Source organism: Psammomys obesus, unplaced genomic scaffold (genome assembly GCF_907164565.1).
Source record: "Psammomys obesus unplaced genomic scaffold, mPsaObe1.curated_primary_1811, whole genome shotgun sequence".
Classification (NCBI taxonomy): domain Eukaryota; kingdom Metazoa; phylum Chordata; class Mammalia; order Rodentia; family Muridae; genus Psammomys; species Psammomys obesus.
In genome coordinates this window covers 23770612-23789937 of record NW_026596117.1, presented here as the reverse complement: position 1 = coordinate 23789937, position 19326 = coordinate 23770612, and the positions used below count along the sequence as shown (strand labels likewise).

Below are 19326 nucleotides of genomic sequence, written 5' to 3'. Positions count from 1 at the left end.
ACTTGAATCTCTTGACATTAGAGAATTGGAGCATACATTTATGGAAAGCGTGGCTTTTCAACACTGACACTTCTTTCTTGCATTTCAATAGACAGCTGAATGAGGTGATATTCCTCCATTTTCAATTGGGCATTAATTCTTTCAGAAGCAGCTCCTGGGAAATTGTGTATATGGACTATTATAATATGTTTTCTTTTTTTTTTTTTCGTAATTTTCACCATAATAGACAATAATACTGATGTTGAAACAACTGAAGTAGCAGAAGAGAAACATCTGGACTTTCCTGAAGAAAACCCAATATTGGTAGGTAAAATAGTAAGTGGAATGAATATTATTCATTTGATTGTTCTGGGTTTGAGGATTTCCCTTCTATGAATATGTGAATATGCTTAAACACCTCATCCCCTCTAGGGACCCTAACGTTTCAAAGAAGTATGAAAGCAATTTTCCTACTCTAGCTCAGAGTAGTCTTTGAATGAAAAGACAAGCGTTACAGGGTGCCTTGTCACAGAGAGTGTAAAACCATCTAAACCTGGAAACACTTTTGTGTAAGAGAGTGTTCCCGTGTGAGACAGGGATCCATATGTGTATCAAGGCATACCTTGAACATCCACAGATGGGCCCTTGGTGTATGCAGGAACTCAGGCTGAGTGTGTGTGTGTCTTGTTTGTTGTGTGTGTGCTTCTTGTGCATGAAAAGGTTGACAAGAATGTTGTTGACTTGAAGTCCATGTCTGGTGAGACTTTTTCTTGGAAAAGTTTGGTCTTCAATATGCATCTCCATAGACACTGCTAAAATTTCATGTAGTATTTTCTTAAAAGTGCAAGTTCAAGTTCAGTTGTGTTCTAGAGAGCAGCTATGTCCAGCCTGAAATATGTGGCCAATGTCCCTTTGGCAAGGGAGATTCTGGCACACAGCCTGCCCAGGAGGCTTCAGCAGCCCATGTCCAGGTGACGCACGAGGAAGCGGTCCTCTACACCACAAGACCCATGCACACTCAAGCCAGTCAAAATCTCAGTTGGAGACAGGAAGTTAGCATGAAGTCCTACCTCTAGCCGAGGGGCTATTGACCATAGACAGCTGTGGGAGAAGAGTCAGTTTTATTTAAGGGTGTGTCCCTAGCAGGCTGATCAAGCACCATGAATATTTGGGTTGTGGAAACTAGACTTTTGTTGCACTAAAAAACTGAAATAATAATGCATAGGTGTTTAGAAAAATAAATGATTTCTAAATGTTAGTCAGGGAATGCAGGACCTTTCAGGAACATGCAAGCTCTCTGGTGGGAATAGCAAATGAGGACTGCTTCAAGAAGGGCGGCAAGAAAAGCCTAGAGTTCACTTTTCTCGAGAAGAACACTATAGACACTGGTGACGTGGTAGACTGAACTTGGGGTTGAACTTGAAGTGCAAAGGAAGACTTTAAATTTTTAAATCTTCTAGGCATTCCCCCTCCACTCAAAACAGAGGTTGTCCCTTTTCTCATGTACAAACCTTTATAGTCTAGAATGCTGCTATATGATTTAATGTGCCAGAAGAAACATAATTTTTACAAAAAAGTGTAAGGTTTAAAAAAAAAAGTATAGAAACATGCTGCTAAAATTTCATGTAGTATTTCCTGAGAAGTGGTAGTTCAGTTGTGTTCCTAGATCAGAGGCAAGTACAGACTGTAACGTATGGCCAGTGTCCCTTTGACAGTGTCTTCCTGGCACACAGCTTGCTTAAGCAGGCAGTGACCAAGCAACCCACCCTGAAGTTCCCCCATGAGCAGCCGAGGAAGCTCCTGGTAGGCTTGGTAAACGGTATATTTTATCAGCAGGTCTTACCGGTAGGGGATGTTGGTGTAAGAGAGTGTGGGGTGTGGCGCTGCACGAGTTTATCAAACACAGATGTGGCCAATAGACAGCAGGCTAAACTGAAAGGGAGAGCCACCTGTTACCCTTCCAGGGCAGCATGAAAAACTGAGATACTCACACAATGAGCTGTATTCTGAGCCTCTTAAATGTGAGACTGGGAGAGTCAACAGGGAGAAGAGGGACTGGAAATGGGTGAACACCAGCCTCAAAGAAAGGCAACTGTGTTGGGTGTACTTGGCGTGTATGTGGGTTGGGAGCAGATTCAAACGTATTGAAGGAAAGAGAAAGAGGAAGAGGGTCTCGCATGAGATTTTAGCTCTGGGACCTGTTTAAGACAGGGAGAGTAGAGCTCCAAAAGCTTGGCTGGCTCTGTTCGTGTGAAGGCTGCAGGATGGAAGGCTCAGATAAGTGGAGGGAACATCCGGGGTGGGGCATATGACAGTAAAATCGGAAAGTGATCAGCCATTTAGGGACAATCGTCATCTGAACGTGGGTGCTGCTCTATCAGTTTGTAATTTCATAATCTTCTCTTGGGGCACATGTTACGACAGTATTTCCATTTCAACGGTCTGGGATCCACTGTTTAATAGGGTCTGCAGCACCGCGGCTCTTTATATTTCTTCTACAAGTCTCCTACAATCAAAGAATAAAAACTTACCATCAAAGAACTCTATTGAATGTGCAAAGCATGGTAGTTTAAGAGAGAACAGGGCCTATGGAAAACTCATTATGTTTTAATTTCCACACATTCTTCATGAGGAAATCAAACATATCTAAAGAACTGCAAACGTATAATATGATATATTTAAACTACCTGTTCAATATGATTTTTGAAATATTCTTAAATTATTTCTGATAGGTTTATATAAAAGTTAAGATTAGAATAATGCCTAACTTGAAGGTGAGATGGATGAATCCAAGATGTATGTGCAATGGTTATTTTGAAAAGGCTTGGTACTCTATTGTATAGGAAGATGGTAAGATGAACTTGCTAAGTTTAGAGTTCATCTTGCAGACTCTTGCAAGAAGACAACGAGGTATTTTTATTCAACTCAAATAGTAGATGGTTGCTGCTGAAGGGATTTTTGGAAAGAGGAGGAAGGACTGAAATTGGGGTAAATTGTACCATCACTCCTGCCTTTGCAGTTCTCAGGTGTAATGCACGCTGATCTTCGGTAATATTGCAGATAATCTAAATATAAGTGAGAAGCGTCTTTGGATTTATCCCGTCTTATGTTAACTGATTCGAGCGAGAACATCTGCATCTGCCATTTTACAAGTGAGGACATTCGCTCACTGCTGGTTTGCAGCTTTGTGCACTTCGCTGGAGCAGTTTGTTCAGAGCCCTTGATGGATTCAGGGCTGTAGCGACAAATGTTACCATATAACATTAACACGTTTTCTTTCTGTTCTTATCTTACACAGCTAACATATTTTAGAGACCCTTTACCATCCTCTAGCACAGTTCTTGGTAGCTGTTCATGCAGAGTCACAGACCCTGTGTGACAACTTATAAGCTCTGATTTCTTTTTAATGCTTTTACTTTTGTTTTACTTTTATTAATTTTTCTTATTGTTGGAGATGTGCTCTTTGGGGATTGTGCCCAGGATCTCAACATCATAGGCCCACGTTGTGAGCTACACGTTCCAGTTAATGGTATAGGTTGTGATATGCTTTGTTAGAGGAAACATCAGAAAGTCGCCCAGTGAGCTCTGTCACCACAGGAAAATGTGCAATAGAAAAGTGACAGTGTAACACAAATGACAGGTCATTTGTAGGTCATTCCCATGTGACTAGTTTCTTCAAGAGAGAAGGAGAGTCCAGTTCTGCCCCTTGCCTGGCTATTGTAAACATGGATTGCTCTGTAAACATGGAGGTGCAAGCATGTACAAACTACATATTAGACTTGTCTAACCTGAGTCCTTCCCAACACTGAATGCTGAGCCTCTTCTCTACCTGTGCTATCATCTTCTCTTTCTTAAGTAACTAGTGATGTCCTAACAATCCTAGGGTCAACAAAGTGAGAGCTATTCTGTTTGACATTTCTTTCCATCTCTTCCTATACTGCTGTTCATGCCTCTCCATTTTGTGCTCTACAGTGTTCTTAGCTCATGACTTTGTGTTTTGAACATAGAATTTCCCACAGAAAAACACTAGCTGACAACTGTTATTTTGCTACTTGAAACATGGTAACCAAAACTTACAGGAAGCATACATATTGAGTAAAATAGATTTTGCTCTTATCAAGATGATTTCACCAGCACATGAGAAAACTTATGATGGAAATCAAAATAAGTTTCTGCTCAATGGATGAAAATAGAGTTAAGATCAGTAAACCCTAAACTAACTTCAGGAAAAGCAGCACCCATTAACCCTTTGTATGTTAGTATAGATGGAACATTCTGGGGTGTAGTATGTGACCAAATGGCACATTGAAATACCAATCAGTATTTATTTTTTATTTTATTATTTTTTGAGGCTTTTAATATCATTTTTTATTTATTACAATCTATTCACTTTTTATCCCAGCTGTATCTCCACCTTAATACCCTCCCAATCCTGCCCTTCCTCATTTCCTCCCATGCCCCTTCCCCAGTAGACTGATAGTGGAGGACCTCCTCCCCTTCCATCTGACCCTAGCTTATCAGGTCTCATCAGTATTTTTATAAGAAGTAAATATTTCAGCTGTAGATTACACTTCATTGATTTTTGGTTTTTATTTCATGCCCACTGTCTGCCACTGGTCTAAACTGAACATCTTCTGCTGCTTTCTCTTTCCTATCCCAGTGGCAACAAGAGAAGAAACCAGAGCAGTAGTCATTTACAGTGGCTCTGGAATGCACAAAGCTGGGTTTGCTGGTGATAATGCCCTCAGGGCAGTGTTCTCTTTCATCACTGGGAGACCTCGATGTAAAAGCATCATCTTTGACATGGGCAAGAAGGATTCCTTTGTGGGCAGTGAGGCCCAAAGCAAGAGGGGTCTCCTGACCCCTGACCCAGAAGTATCCTGTTGAGCATTCGATGACATGGAGGAGATTGGGCACCACACCTTCTACAACAAGCTGTGTGTGGCTTCCGAGGAACACAAGGTGCTTTTTTTTGTTTTTGTTTTTAGTTTTTTTTTTTTTTATTTCTTTTTGCTTTTAATCAGATGTAACTGTAAGACTATATGTACTTTATTCTATGAAAAAATAAAAGCTCTCTAAATAGATTGCTGATAAACAGATGGTTTTATAATATCACAGTTTAAATGCTTCCCATTTGCATTTTCTTTTTTAATTTAAATTTTTGTATATTAATTATAGTTTATTCACTTTCATCCAGTGCTTCTTACAGAGCACCCCTTTAACCCTAAGATTAACAGAGAGATGCAAAGAATGTTTGAAACCTTTAACACTCCAGCCACACATGTGGCCATTCAGCTGACGCTGGCTGCCTCAGGGCGCATAAAAGGAATTGTCCTGGACTCTGGTGGTGGAGTCACACATGCAGTGCCCATCTATGAAGGCTATGCCCTTCCCCATGCCATCTTGTGTCTAGACCTGTCTAACAGGGAACTGACGGATTATCTCATGAAGATCCTCACTGAGCAGGATTACAGCTTTACCGCCACAACTGAGTGGGAAATTGCACCGTGGGAGAAAAACTGTGTTATGTTGCCTTAGATTTTGATCAAGAAATGGCCTCTGCTACATTCTCTGTTTTGGAGCAGAGGTACAGGCTGCTTGATGGCCACATCTTCACTATAGTGTTGGTATAATGTTCTTTTGGAATGTATACACTTTACCCTTGTTCGTTCAAATACCGATTTCTCTCCCCCACTCTCTGGTTTCAGTCCGGACATTGCGTTGTGATACTTATTCTAAGCATCACCTGTCTCAACTTTGTGTAAACAAGCCAAAATAAAGCAACTAGCCACAATGTTGAGCAATGAAGAAGGAGCAGGAAGAGAGGGAGGAGCCAGAGGACAGGAAGGTGTGGGAGGCAGAGGAGGAGAGAAGGGAGGAGAGAGCTGGGAGAGCAGAGCTGGAGGAAAGGTCTTGGAATGACGTGGAGAGATGGACTGGACCTAATATATCACTAAACTCAAGTACAATGTGGGAGCTCTGAATGGTAGAAACTGCGTGGGCTTGGAGGTTTAGGATAGAACAACTATTGCCCAGCATTGTGTTCCAGGTTAACTAACTAAATCCTAGTCTCTGTGTGTTGATTTGGTTATGCAGCTATTTAGGATTAACAACAGCTTTACTAAAAGATATATTAATAGTAAATATTAATAGTCACCTACAACACTGTAGCAATGAGTGATTCTGGTGCCCAGAGGTGCTTTCTGTCCCAATTTCCTGGGCATCGAGTCTTTGGGTCATTGGGCATTCAATATGCCACCTACAGTTCCATCTTGAAGTGTGATGTGGACATCCACAAAAGCTTGTCTGGCAACATTGTGCTGTCTGGTGGTACCACCATGTGTCCAGGCATGAATGATAGGATGCTGAAGGAGATCACAGCCCTAGCACCCAGAACAGTAAAAGTCAAGAGCATTGCTTGTAATGAGCACAAGTTCTCAGTCTGGATTGACAGCTCCATTGTGGCCTCACTGCCCACCTTCAGGCAGATATGGATTAGCAAACAGGAGTATGAGGAGTGGGGTCTGTCCATAGTCCCCACAAATGCTTCCAGATTGACTGAGTAGATGCTGAGCATCTGCTCCATAAACTGATCTTGAAATATCAATTTGCTCTGGCAGATGTATACCTCACATAACCTCACAAAAATGTAATATCAGCATTGGACCAAAGAACTTGTTGCTGATTTGAGACCTTGTACTCAAATGGCATGTTTAATACCGTTGGTACATGTTTGATATCCTATGCATAACTTGATGTAGTCCTTAGGCCATGTGGTTTGGTCACTTGGAGGCTGAGGAGAACAAGCTATGGAAAAGAAATCCCTAGCCTGTTGGATCTTCAGCCAACATTCAGTGATCTCCAACAGTGATATCCTCTTCAATTTCTTTCTTCAGAGACTTGAAGTTTTTATAAAACAGGTCTTTCTTTCACTTGCTTGTTTAGAGTCACACCAACGTAGTTTATGTTATTAATGGGTATTGTGAAGGGTGTTGTTTCCCTAATTTCTTTCTTGGCCCTTTTGTCTTTGGAATACAGGAAGACTTCTGACTTTTTTTTTAGTTAATTTTGTATCTAGCCACTTTGCTGAAGGTGTTTATCAGCTGAAGGAGTTCTCTGGTTGAATTTTTGGGGTCACTCATGTATACTATCATATCATCAGCGAATAGTGATACTTTGACCTCTTCCTTTCCAATGTGTATCCTCTTGATCTCCTTTAGTTGTCTTATTGCACTAGCTGGGACTTCAAGTACTATGTTAAAGAGATATGGAAAAAGTGGGCAGCCTTGCCTTGTCCCTGATTTCAGTAGGATTGATTTAAGTTTCTCTCCATTTAGTTTGATGTTGGCTATATGCTTGCTATATATTGCCTTTATTATTTTTAGGTATGTGCCTTGTATCCCTGATCTCTCCAAGACTTTAAACATGAATGGGTGTTGGATTTTGTCAAATGCTTTTGAGGTATCTAAGGAGAGGATCATGTGTTTTTTTCTCCTTCAGTTTGTTTATATGGTAGATTACATTGATGGATTTCCATATATTGAAATACCTCTGCATGCCTGGGATGAAGCCTACTTGGTCATGGTGGATAATATTTTCTTTATGTGTTCTTGGATTCTGTTAGCAACTATTTTACTGGGTATTTTTGCATCAATGTTCATAAGAGAGATAGGTCTGAAGTTCTCTTTTTTGTTGGGTCTTTGTGTGGTTTAGGTATCAAGGTGAGGGTGGCTTCATAGAATGAGTTTGGAAATGTTCCTTCTGTTTCTATTTTGTGGAACAGTTTGAATAGTATGGGTGTCAGCTCTTCTATGAAGTTCTGGTAGAATTCTGCACTGAAACCATCTGGCCCTGGGCTTTTTTGGATGGGAGAGTTTTGATGACTGCTTCTATTTCCTGGGGGGATATAGGACTATTCAATCTATTTACCTGATCTTGATTTAATTTTGGTAAATGGAATCTATCAAGAAAATTGTCCATTTAGATTTTTAAATTTTGTAGCATATACTCTTTTGTAGTTAAGACCTAATGATTGTTTGGATTTCCTCAGTGTCTGTTGTTATGCCCCCTTTTCATTTCTGACTTTGCTGATTTGGATAGTTTCTCTCTGCCTTTTATTTAGTTTGGCTAAGGGTTGTTGTTTTTCTTGTTGTTTTTCTCAAGACAAAAAACAGCTCTTGGTTTCATTGATTCTTTGAATTCTTTTGTTTGTTTCTAATTTATTGACTCTGCCCTGAGTTGATTATGTCCAGCCATCTACTCCTCTTGGGTGTGTCTGCTTCTTCTTCTTCTTCTTCTTCTTCTTTTTTTTTTTTTTTTTTTTTTTTTTACCTAGGGCTTTTAGGTGAGTCATTAAGTTGATTGTTTGAGATGTTTCAAATTTCTTCTTGAAGGCAGTTAGTGCTATGGATTTTTCTCTTAGCACTGCTTTCATTGTGTCCCATAAGTTTGGATATGTTGTGCCTTCATTTTCATTGAATTCTAGGAAGTCTTTTATTTCTTTATTTCTTCCCTGACCCAGCTATCATTGAGTAGCGAGTTGTTCAGTTTCCATGTGTATGTAGGTTGTTTCTGAGGTAGAGCTTTAGTCGATGGTGGTCAGATCGGATAAAAGGGATTATTTCAATCTTCTTGTATCTGTTGAGGCTTGCTTTATGAGAAACTATATTGTCCATTTTGGAGAAGGTTCCATGAGCTGCTGAAAAGAAGGTATACTCTTTTGAGTTTGGGTGAATCATTCTGTAAACATCTATTAGGTCCATTTGGGTTAGGACCTCTGTAAGTGTCATTATTTCCCTCTATTTAGCTTCTGTTTAGATGAAATGTCCCTTGGTGAGAGTGGAGTGTTGAAGTCTCCACTATTAAAGTGTTGGGATCAAAGTGTGATTAAGCCTTAATAATGTTTAATTTACAAATGTAGGTATTTGGGGCATAGATGTTCAGAATTGTGATGTTCTCCTGGTGGATTTTTCCTTTGATGAGAATGAAGTGCCCCTCCTCATCTTTTTTGATTAATTTTGGTTGAAAGTCTATTTTATTAGATATTAGGATAGCTACCCCAGCTTGTTTTCTGGGTCCATTTGCTTGGAAAAAAACATTTTCCAGCTCTTTACTCTGAGGTAGAGTTTATCTTTGTTGCACAGGTGTGTTTCTTGGATGCAGCAGAATGTTGGATCCTGTTTCCGCAACCATTCTGTTCAGTCTATGTCTTTTTATTGGAGAATTGAGTCCCTTGATGTTGATAGATAATAATAACCAATGAATGTTAGTTTCTGTGATTGTGGAATTGGTGGTGTTACTGTGTTTCTATGCTTGCTTTCTTTTAATTTTTTATTGTGAAGTTATCTATATCCTATGTTTTCTTGGGTGTAGTTGTTTTGTTGGATTGGAGTTTTCCTTCTAGTATCTTCTGTAGGATTGGGTTGTTGTGTAGATATTGTTCAAATTTAGTTTTGTCATGGAATATTTTTTCTCCGTCTATGTTGATTGAAAGCTTTGCTGGGTATAGTCATCTAGGTTGGCATCTGTGGTCCCTTAGAGTCTACATGACATCTTCCCAGGCCCTTCTGGCTTTCATAGTTTTATCTGTTGAGAAATCTGCTCTGATTCTGATAGGTCTGACTTTATATGTTACTTGGCCTTTTCCCCTTGTGCTTTTAATATTTTTCTTTGTTCTGTAGATTTAGTGTTTTGACTATTATGTGATGTGAGTAGTTTCTTTTCTGGTCTAGTCTATTTGGTGTTCTGTAGGCTTCTTGTATGTTTATGGACATCTCTTTAAGTTGGGAAAATTTCCTTCTGTGATTTTCTTGAAAATATTTTCTGAACTTTGGAGCCTGGAATCTTCTTTTCCATCTATTCCTGTTATTCTTAGATTTTGTCTTTTCATGGAGCCCTTGATTTCTTGGATGTTTTGTGTTTAGAACTTTTCTGATTTTACTTTTTCTTTGAGAAATGTATCAATTTCTGTTAGTGTATCTTCAGCACCTGAGATTCTCTCTTCCATCTCTTGTATTCTGTTGGTAATGCTTACCTTTGTGGTTCCTGATCTTTTCTCTAAGTTTTATAGCTCCGGGGTTTTCTCTGTGTGTTTTCTTTATTTATTCTAATTCTGTTTTCATGTCTTCCACCATTTCCTTCATCTGTTTGAATGTGGATTCCTGTCTTCCCATTATGGCCTCCATTTTTTTTTTTTTTTTTGTCTGTTTCCTCTCTAAATGCCGCTAATTGCGCCTTTACTTGTGCCTCTATTTGTTTGGCTGTATTTGCCTGTATTTCTTTGAGAGCTTTGTTTGTTTCCTCTTTCTCTGCCTCCATTTGTGTAGCTATTTCTTTGAGAGATTTGTTTGTTTCCTCTTTATATGCCTGCAATAACTAGATAAGTATAGTTTTAAAATCATTTTCTTCTGTTTCAGATGAATTAATATATCCATTGATTTTGGAGGTTGCTGGTAAAGCCATGATGTCTTGATTTTTGTTGGACCGACCTCTAGCCATCTGCTTATCTGTAACCTTCAATGTTTGTTCCTGGAGTCTGTACTTCAGCCTGGATCCATCTTTCTCTGGTATTCATCAGGAAGACGACAGAGGTCCCTGGGATTGAGAGTGTGTGTTGATGTTTGAGCTGTAGCTAAGGGAGGAAGGTCACAGGTGCAGGTGTACACCTTGTACACAGGGCGTGTCCACCTTGAAGGACAGGGTGCTGGAGCGTGTAGATGCCTACAATGTGGGGCTTAGCCGCAGGAGGGGGTGCGGGTGCTGGCACTGTTCACAGACACAATGCACATGCACAGGTTCCCTGAATACCTCAGTAGCTACAGTCCTGTCATACTGTCCTCCTGGTATTCAGATCTGACTCGGCTCCAGGAATGGTTTGCCTAGACTCCACTGGTACACCCACAGAACAGGGCCTTCAATGTTGAGAATGCTGTCCCAAGAATCCCTGTGTTGCCCATACTGGGTGTGTGGGTGGGAGGGATCCGATGTCTGGGTTCTAGCATAGAGGGAACCTGGATCTGGGCTCTGCATGCATTCACTTGAAGACCCACTCACTTGCTATCAGGCCTAATGGGAAAGCACAGGGGTTCCCCTGTTCTCTGCTCTCAGATTTGGCCCTGCAGGGGCAAAAATGAGATTGTAGGAGATCTTTGAGCTCAGTGGTGTCCACTGTTTGTCCGCTGGGCAGGGAGACCCTTACTTGGGCTGGCCACTCCTGTTGTCTCAGTCCTGGAGCATGGAGGCTCCTGTTAGGGCTGGCTGCCACCCTGCTGTCACCGCCATAGACCTAGGAGGCTGGTACAGGTTTCCGCTGGAAGGCCCTGAAGGCGTGTACAGGTGCCCACTGCCACTGCAGACCCGGGAGGCCCTGGGAAACCTGTACAGCTGCCTGTGGGCCTGGGAGCCCTGGACAGCTACTCACTGTTGCCTGCCTCTGCCGTCTCAGTTACCGAGCTGGGCTTGGAGCAGAGGGCACTTCAGGCTGCGTCCACCAGGATGGGAGGAGCGAGGCCCTTCAAGCGGAGGTTCAGGGGGTTGAATATTCACCACCCTCAGTCCCTGAGGACATCTGCGGGTGACCTGGATCCAAAAGGTCCCAGCTCCCAGGTTGTCTCTCTTGCCCAGGAAGTCTCAATGTTGATGCTTTGGCTTCAGCTGCACCTCCATTCACTAATTTCGGAGTTTCGGATCCTATGACCCTCAGATACGGCGCGTGCTTGTCACCGCTATCTTGGATTCCCCCTTCCTTTTTATTTCAGTAAGGTTTTATGTACTCAGTCCTTTACAAATGACAAATTTTGGATTTCTGCTGTTCAGTGAGAACATGAAGACCCTGCAAAATGTCATTTTGTGAAGAAAAATAAAAGCGCCCAGGAAAAAAGGATTTTTTTTAATTTGGAAAATAAAAATATTTTCGCAAACTAATTTTTAAGCATTATTCATCATAAAATCAAATAGCTGTTTATTCTAAATATTCAGTATAGTTAGCTCAGTGGGCTTCTCAACAGAATCTGTTTTGGGAGACCAAACACAGAAGTCAGAAAAAGAGCAAAAACAGCTCACTGGTAAAAAAGTAAAATAAAAATAATAATAATAATAGGTAGCCATTATTAAGTAAATATTTAAATTTCAGTTACACTGTGCTGTTTTCTAAATGTCATTAAATATATGCTGTGTTTCCAGTAATGTTCTTGAAGCCAAAGGATCTTAAATTTCCTATTTCCTTTAGCATTAATAATACACATGATTAATAATAATTAATAATACACATCTTGTCTCCACTTATATTTTCAGCCCAGTATATTCTCCCACTGTTATTTCTCATCACCTGTGTTCTGTTTTCTCCTCCAATTTCATATTTCTTGACTGCAAGATCCTATGTTAACATATAGCTTTTCTGCAGATCTTCATCTTGGTGAAACAGTCATCTCTCTTTTCCCCATCTTGTAATCCCTTCATGTTTGACCCTTTCCGCTCTTTCTCCTTCCATAGTTTGATTTTACCTGTATTTAACTATTTCTTCTTCCTCAATGGGCCCATGGACAATGCTTTAATCCTAATTGCATGGTCTCCACATGCAGTCCAAGTTAAACATACAAAATTTCAAAGCTGGGATTCACATATGACAAAAGTATACAGTGGTTGCTCTTCTGAGCCTGGCTGATAGGCAAATTATGTGTATTTTCCAGTGACATACATTTTCCTGAAATTTTTCATTATCTCATTTTTTATCACATACATACAAACACATGCATGCAGACATATGTATAAACATGTTTGGCTGTTTGCTCACATATGGCTTGCCCACCATGTATCACTTCCTCTTGGCTGTGTGCTTTACTCACGTGACCGTCCTTAACCTTCATAGTATGAACTGTCTGATGCTTGGAATAAAGTTGGCCGTTACATGAGACCTCAGTCCACCTGATTTATCAGCTCTATTCCTTCAGGTCCCACTGATATTTTAGACTGGTAAACAATCCTATCCTTTGTTTCAGTTGGTAGAATTTTTGTTACTGCTTTAATTTTGTTATAGTTATAAATCTGTGAAAGTTGCTTATTTTATCTTGATTTAATTTTTTATATAAGATAAATCTGTCCCATTTGCCTTTCTGAATGAGGACTGAGCATCTTACACAGGCAACAGGACAGGAGCCTACCACAGAGGGCTTTTGAAAAACTCTACCCAGCAGGGTATCAAAGCAGATGCTAAGACTCATAGCCAAACTTTGGGCAGAGTGCAGGGAATCTTATGAATAAGGGGGAAGATGAAAAGACCTGGAGGGGACAGGAGCTCTACAAGGAGAGCAACAAAACCAAAATATCTGGGACCAGTAGTCTTTTCTAAGACTGATACTCCAGCCAAAGATCATTCATGGAGATAACCTAGAACCCTGTGCTCAGATGTAGCCCATGGCAGCTCAGTCTCCAAGTGAGTTTCCTAGTAAGGGGAACAGGGGCTGTCTCTGACATAAACTCAGTGGCTGGCTCTTTGATCGCCTCCCCCTGAGGGGGGTGGGCAACTTTACCAGGACACAGAGGAAGACAATCAAGCCAGTCCTGAGGAGACCTGATAGGTTAGGGCCAGATGGAAGGGGGGAGGGGAGGATCTTCCCTATCAGTGTACTTAGGGAGGGGTGTGGGAGGAGAAGAGAGAGGGAGGAGGGCAGGATTGGAAGGGGATAAGGGAGGGGACCAAAGCCGGGATACAAAGTGAATAAATTGTAATAAATAAAGAAATTAATTAAGAAAAATTAATCTAGATATGCATCCACAGCTGTAGGCTTAGACTTTTAAACAAACCTACTTCATTTAGGGTTCTTAAACACTCTTACATCCTTTCCAACCCCCTAATACTGGTCAGGACAGAAAGATAGGCAAGTATGGATGTTTTCCAGTGAGCTTAGTGGGGACAGGGGGCAGAGTTCTCTTTGCTGTTGGGTAGGGTCTTGGATTCTTTTGGGGGCAATGCCAATAACAATCATCAGGTAATCCAGAAATTCAGGTCACCAGCAAATCAGCAAAGAGCAAACGCAGCAGCAGGATGAGCCAGCACCAAACATTCCTCCTCCAAGCAGCCACACCTTCTTGTCTGGGCTGCCATATTTATACCCCTCAAAGTCCTGAGAATTTAACTAATTCCAGCTGTCAAAGACCAATGCTCCACAAGAGATACTTCATAGGACAAACTAAAACCCTCATCTTGAATCATAACAACAACATGTTTACATATCATAAACCCAAATATCCACAACATTCCCCCTTTCTGTTTAAAAGAAATTGGCTTTTTCTCTTAACATTAATAAACTACATGCAATAATAATTATGAGAATTATCAGGTAAGAATTATTCACAATATCCAGTCCACTTATATTTGGCAATCTTAGAAAAAGTATTCCACTATCTATTCTATCCTGGTGAGTCTTAAGTTCTGTACCTAAATCACTGTCTTATATTTTATATCTATCAACCTAAAAACATGTATCTAACCTTTAAAACAGCTTTTTAACATAAACCACTGTCTTAAGCTTAATTTTAGTAAGATTTTGACTATCTAGTCTTCAGCCTCATCAAAGACCTTAGAAGGAAATAGGAAACATGGAGCAAAAAGCTTCCAGAAATATAGAAATGACAGAGACAGTTGGCTGCCTGGACAATCAACAGAGGTTTCTCTGTCATTGGGGCATGAAATCTTCAGCCTACTGGTCTAGAATATCTGACAGGCTTTTCTGTGAAATAGGAATTTTTGAAGGACTGACCACTTAGTCTCTGCTAAATTGGACAGACAGTCAATTTTCCAGTGTCCTGCTTGTTTACAGTTTGTTCAGCCTGCTACAAGCAGTTGAAGGACAGTTTTTCCCCCCTAGTGGCTATCTTGACACATTTTTTTTTTTGATGCCCATTCTCTTCTTTGAGGTAGATTAGAGGTGCTGCCAGGAGCAGATGTGTCTCTGTCAGAAGAGCCTTTTATTATTAAAATATTTTCAAATGCCGTATTCTGTAGACCTCTGAAGACAACCTATTTATCTGCCATTATATAGTGCATAATCATATCCATCCATCTATCTATCACCTCTCATCTATCAGCTATCTATAGAGCAATGTTGCATGTGTCTAACTATGTACTATCTACTGAACCTTGAAAAACATATACAAGAGAGTAATAAAGCTTATTTCTGTAATCAACTAAACTAGTATCTAACAAGGCAACAAGTAAGATTATAGGTTACTAACTACTAATTTGCATTTCCAATCGTCCTGAACATTTTGCAATAGTTAGCTTTTCTAAGACAAGTTTTACACCACATTTTCAAATGAACTGCATATGTACAATACATTAAGCAAATGCTGAACAAAACAATCTTAAATTTTGACCAATATACAAAAATCCATACCAATGCATAATGTTTGACTTTAGTAGATTCAGTAATCTAACTTTTATCCTGTAATCCTATATTCCCCCTTTTAAATCATTCCCTTTTTCTCTTATCCCCTAATACTAGCTAAGAGAGAGATAAGAGAAAAAGAAAAAGAAAGGGGAAAAGGAAAGAGATTCCTGATTTTAACCTTTACTTTGCTTTTTCCCTTACCCTGACCAATCCATAACCCACCAAATGACCAGTACACCCAACCCACCTTTTGGAAGTAGGGGCATTGTGTTCTTAAAATTATTTTTGTTGGCTAGGGAAAACATCTTTTTGGGTACTGTCAAAAAATTAGGATATTGGCCAAGTGCTGGGAAAGTTAGTTGTATCTGTTCTGGCCAGTCTCTGTGGCTTCTGTCCAGTCTCTGTGTTTTCTGTCTAGTCTGCATGTTTTCTGTCCAGTCTCTGTGGTAGCGATCATTTGGGTTAGCCCTTTTGAAGTTGATCTGGGTATAGATTCTTGGGGAAACAGTAACTGAGGCAGTCTGTGAGGCTGAAATCACCTGGGCTACTTGCTTTATCTTCACTGTTATCTGGCCTTTGGCTCTGAAAAGAAATGAACTTTTTAAAAAAGGTAATATAGGTACATTTCTACATTATGAGAACCAGGTAGCCAACAAGATTGATTTACCACGGAAAGACACTCAAGTCTCAACTAGTAGGAGTTCTTTCCTGGTTAAATTTAATCTTTATAAGTTTTGTTGGTTACATCTGAGCAGGGTGTCTAGGTCCTCCCCATGGACAGCTCAGTCTACATTGGGGTTCCCTAGTAAGGGGAGCAGGGGCAATCCCTGCCATAAACTCGATTGCCTGCTCTTTGATCACCTTCCCTGTGGCAGACAGTCCTGATGAGACCTGATAGGCTAGGGTCAGATAGTAGGGGAGAAGGACCTCAGCTATCAGTGGACTAGGGGAGGGGCATGGGAGGAGAAAATGGAGGGAGGGTGGGTCCAGGAGTATGGCAGTCTTTTTGGAGTTAATGGCAAACTTGGAGTTAATGGCATCTGAGCAGTGGAATTCGGCCTCTTGGCTTTGGCTATTTTCCAAAGTCCAGTTTCTCATAAACTGACCTTGGTGGCCCTACAGCAGACTGCTCTAACCCTGAGAAACTCTGTGCAACCATAGTAACCAGACAGCAGGCTCTGGGTAACCTTGAGTGAACTCTCCTATGTTTTGACCAAGTAAAGCTCCTACATGAGAAACTGCTTGTACTTTTTTGCCTACTTAAGTGTTAACCTGTTGTCCATTAAATCGACACCTGGATCAGCATGTAGACTTGGTGTCCTTCTCTGTGTCGCCCTGTCTGTCTCTCTCCCAGCCCTCTCTCAGGTGGTATTCAGGTATCACTGTTGGCCGGTGACACAGGAGTAGATGAGAGAGGGGGCTACAGCTGGGATACAAAGTGAATAAATTGCAATAAATTTAAAAAAAGTATAGGAAAGACAGTTCCCCCCTTTTCTGTTCTTTTTTGGCAAGTGTCTCAGTATTCTTCTCCCTGTTAACTTTCTCACTCTCTCAGTTCAAAGAGACTCTTAATGTAGCTCATTCTTTGATCATCTCAGTTTTTCAATTGTTCCAACTGGGTGACAAATGGGTATTATTCCCAGCTTTGTGTTCTTTCAGCCAGATATTTATTCTGTAATCTCTTTGTGTGCTGCAACATGTTCAAAAGTTACCTTACATTACATCTCATATGTGTATTATATGATTATAAAATATACTACTTACCATGCTACCCAACTAAAAATGCACTATAGATCAAAATATAAGATTCGCATAGGAAGAAAGTCAAGGATCTGTGAAATACTTAAACAAATGTTCAACATCTGTAGTTATCAGAGTATGCAAACCAAAACAACTTCCAGATTTCATCTTGAGCCTGCCAGAATACCCAGAATACCAAAAGAACAAAACAAAACCAATAATAGCTCATGCTAAAAATGTGGGGTAAGAGGGACACTTACCCATTGTATGTTGGAGTACAAACTTGTACAATCAGTATAGAAAACAATGTGGTGTTTCCTCAGGAATCTAGGAGTCAATCTACCTCAAGACTCAGCTGTACAACTTTTGGGCATATAGCAAAGGATGATTCATAGTACCATAGAGACACTTCTTCACCTGAGTTCATTGCTACTCAATTCAAAATAGACACAAATCAAAATCAACCAAGTTACTTTTCAATAGACAAAATGTGATACATTCACACAACAGAATATTACTCAGCTTGTTAAAAAAAATCATCTTTTAAGAATATTTATTTATTTATTATGTAACAGTGTTCTGCCTGCGTGTAGGCCTACACACCATAAGAGGGGACCAGATCTCTTTACAGATGGTTGTGAGCCACAATGTGGTTCCTAGGAATGGAACTCAGGACCTTTGAAGAGCATCCAGAACTCTTAACTTCTGAGCCATCTCTCCAGCCCCAAAATCACCTTGACTGACATAACTAAATTCCCAAAACACAATTATAGTATGTATTTGTGTATGTGTAGATTTTAGCTGTTAAGTTTCTCATAAGCAGGAGTTTGGTATAAAGGATTAGGAGGATGTAAGTATCTCCTAAAAAATGGGCTATGGAAAATACATTTATTAAAAACAAAAAAGAAAGACTCTTAATGAATTACAAGAAAAGGGCTGGTCTATTGCTGTTGTTTTATCCAACAAAGACATGCTTAGCTAGCAGAGTTTTATCATAATGATCCTGAATCTCTATGCCCATCCCCAATTGACACCGAAGACAAAGTCACATTTCATACATGCATAAGCATACTGATGAGATGTGAAGGGACTTAGCTCTAAAAAATGGTTAGCATGGGCTGGAAAGATGGCTCAGAGATTAAGAATACTCACTGTTCTTCCAAAGGTTCTGAGTCAATTCCCAGCAACCACACGGTGGCTCATAATTATCTATAGTAATATCTGGAGTGCAAGCAGAATGTTGTATAAATGCTAAATAAATCTTTAAAAAATGGTTAGCATAACTTATGTTCAGAGAATTCTGCTCTGTTTTCCCCTCTGAGGTGGAACTGGAAAATATTCTGAATGCCTGAGGAACTGACTAGAGTAGTCTGAGTAATGGTAATTAATAAGGAAAACACTGGATAGGTATGCTGACTTGTTTATGTCAAATTGACACAAGCTAAAGTCATCTGAAAGGAGAAAGCCTTAATTGAGAAAATGTCCCTCTAAGTTCTTTCTGTGGGGCATCTCCTTAATTAGTGATTGATGGGGGAGGGCCCAGAGCATTGTGGGTGTTGCCCTCCTTGGGCAGGTGGTTTTTGGTTCATTTGAAGTCCTAGCTAGAACAATAAGACAACTAAAGGAGATCAAGGGGATACAATTCAGAAAGGAAGAAGTCAAAGTATCACTATTTGCAGATGATATGATAGTATGCATGAGCGACCCCAAAATTCAACCAGGGTACACCTTCAGTTGATAATCACCTTCAGCAAAGTGGCTGGATACTAAATTAATGCAAAAAAATTAGTAGCCCTCCTGTATATGAAAGACAAAAGGGCTGAGAGAGAAATTAGGGAAACAACAGCCTTCACAATAGCCACTAATAACATAAACTACCTTGGTGTGACTCTAACCAAGCAAGTGAAAGTACTGTTCTAAAACAACTTCAAGTCTCTGAAGAAAGAAATTGAAGAAGACATCAGAAGATGGAAAGATCTCCCATGCTCATGGATCAGTAGGATTAACATAGTGAATATGGCCATGCTGTAAAAAAGCAATCAACAGATTTAATGCAACTCCCATCAAAATATCAACACAATTCTTTACAGACCTTGAAAGAACAATTTTCAACTTCCTATGGAAAAACAAAAAAAACCAGAATGGCCAAAACGACCCTGTACAAAAATAGATCATCTGACCTTCATCCCTGATCTCAAGCTGTACTACAGAGCAGTAGTAA

General features: G+C 40.1%; 1 pseudogene; it reads left to right on the top strand.

Annotated features, from left to right (window-relative positions):
• The first annotated feature begins 4644 nt into the window (after positions 1-4644).
• Positions 4645-6541, top strand: LOC129692764 (actin-1-like; annotated as a pseudogene).
• Positions 6542-19326: the final 12785 nt, after the last annotated feature.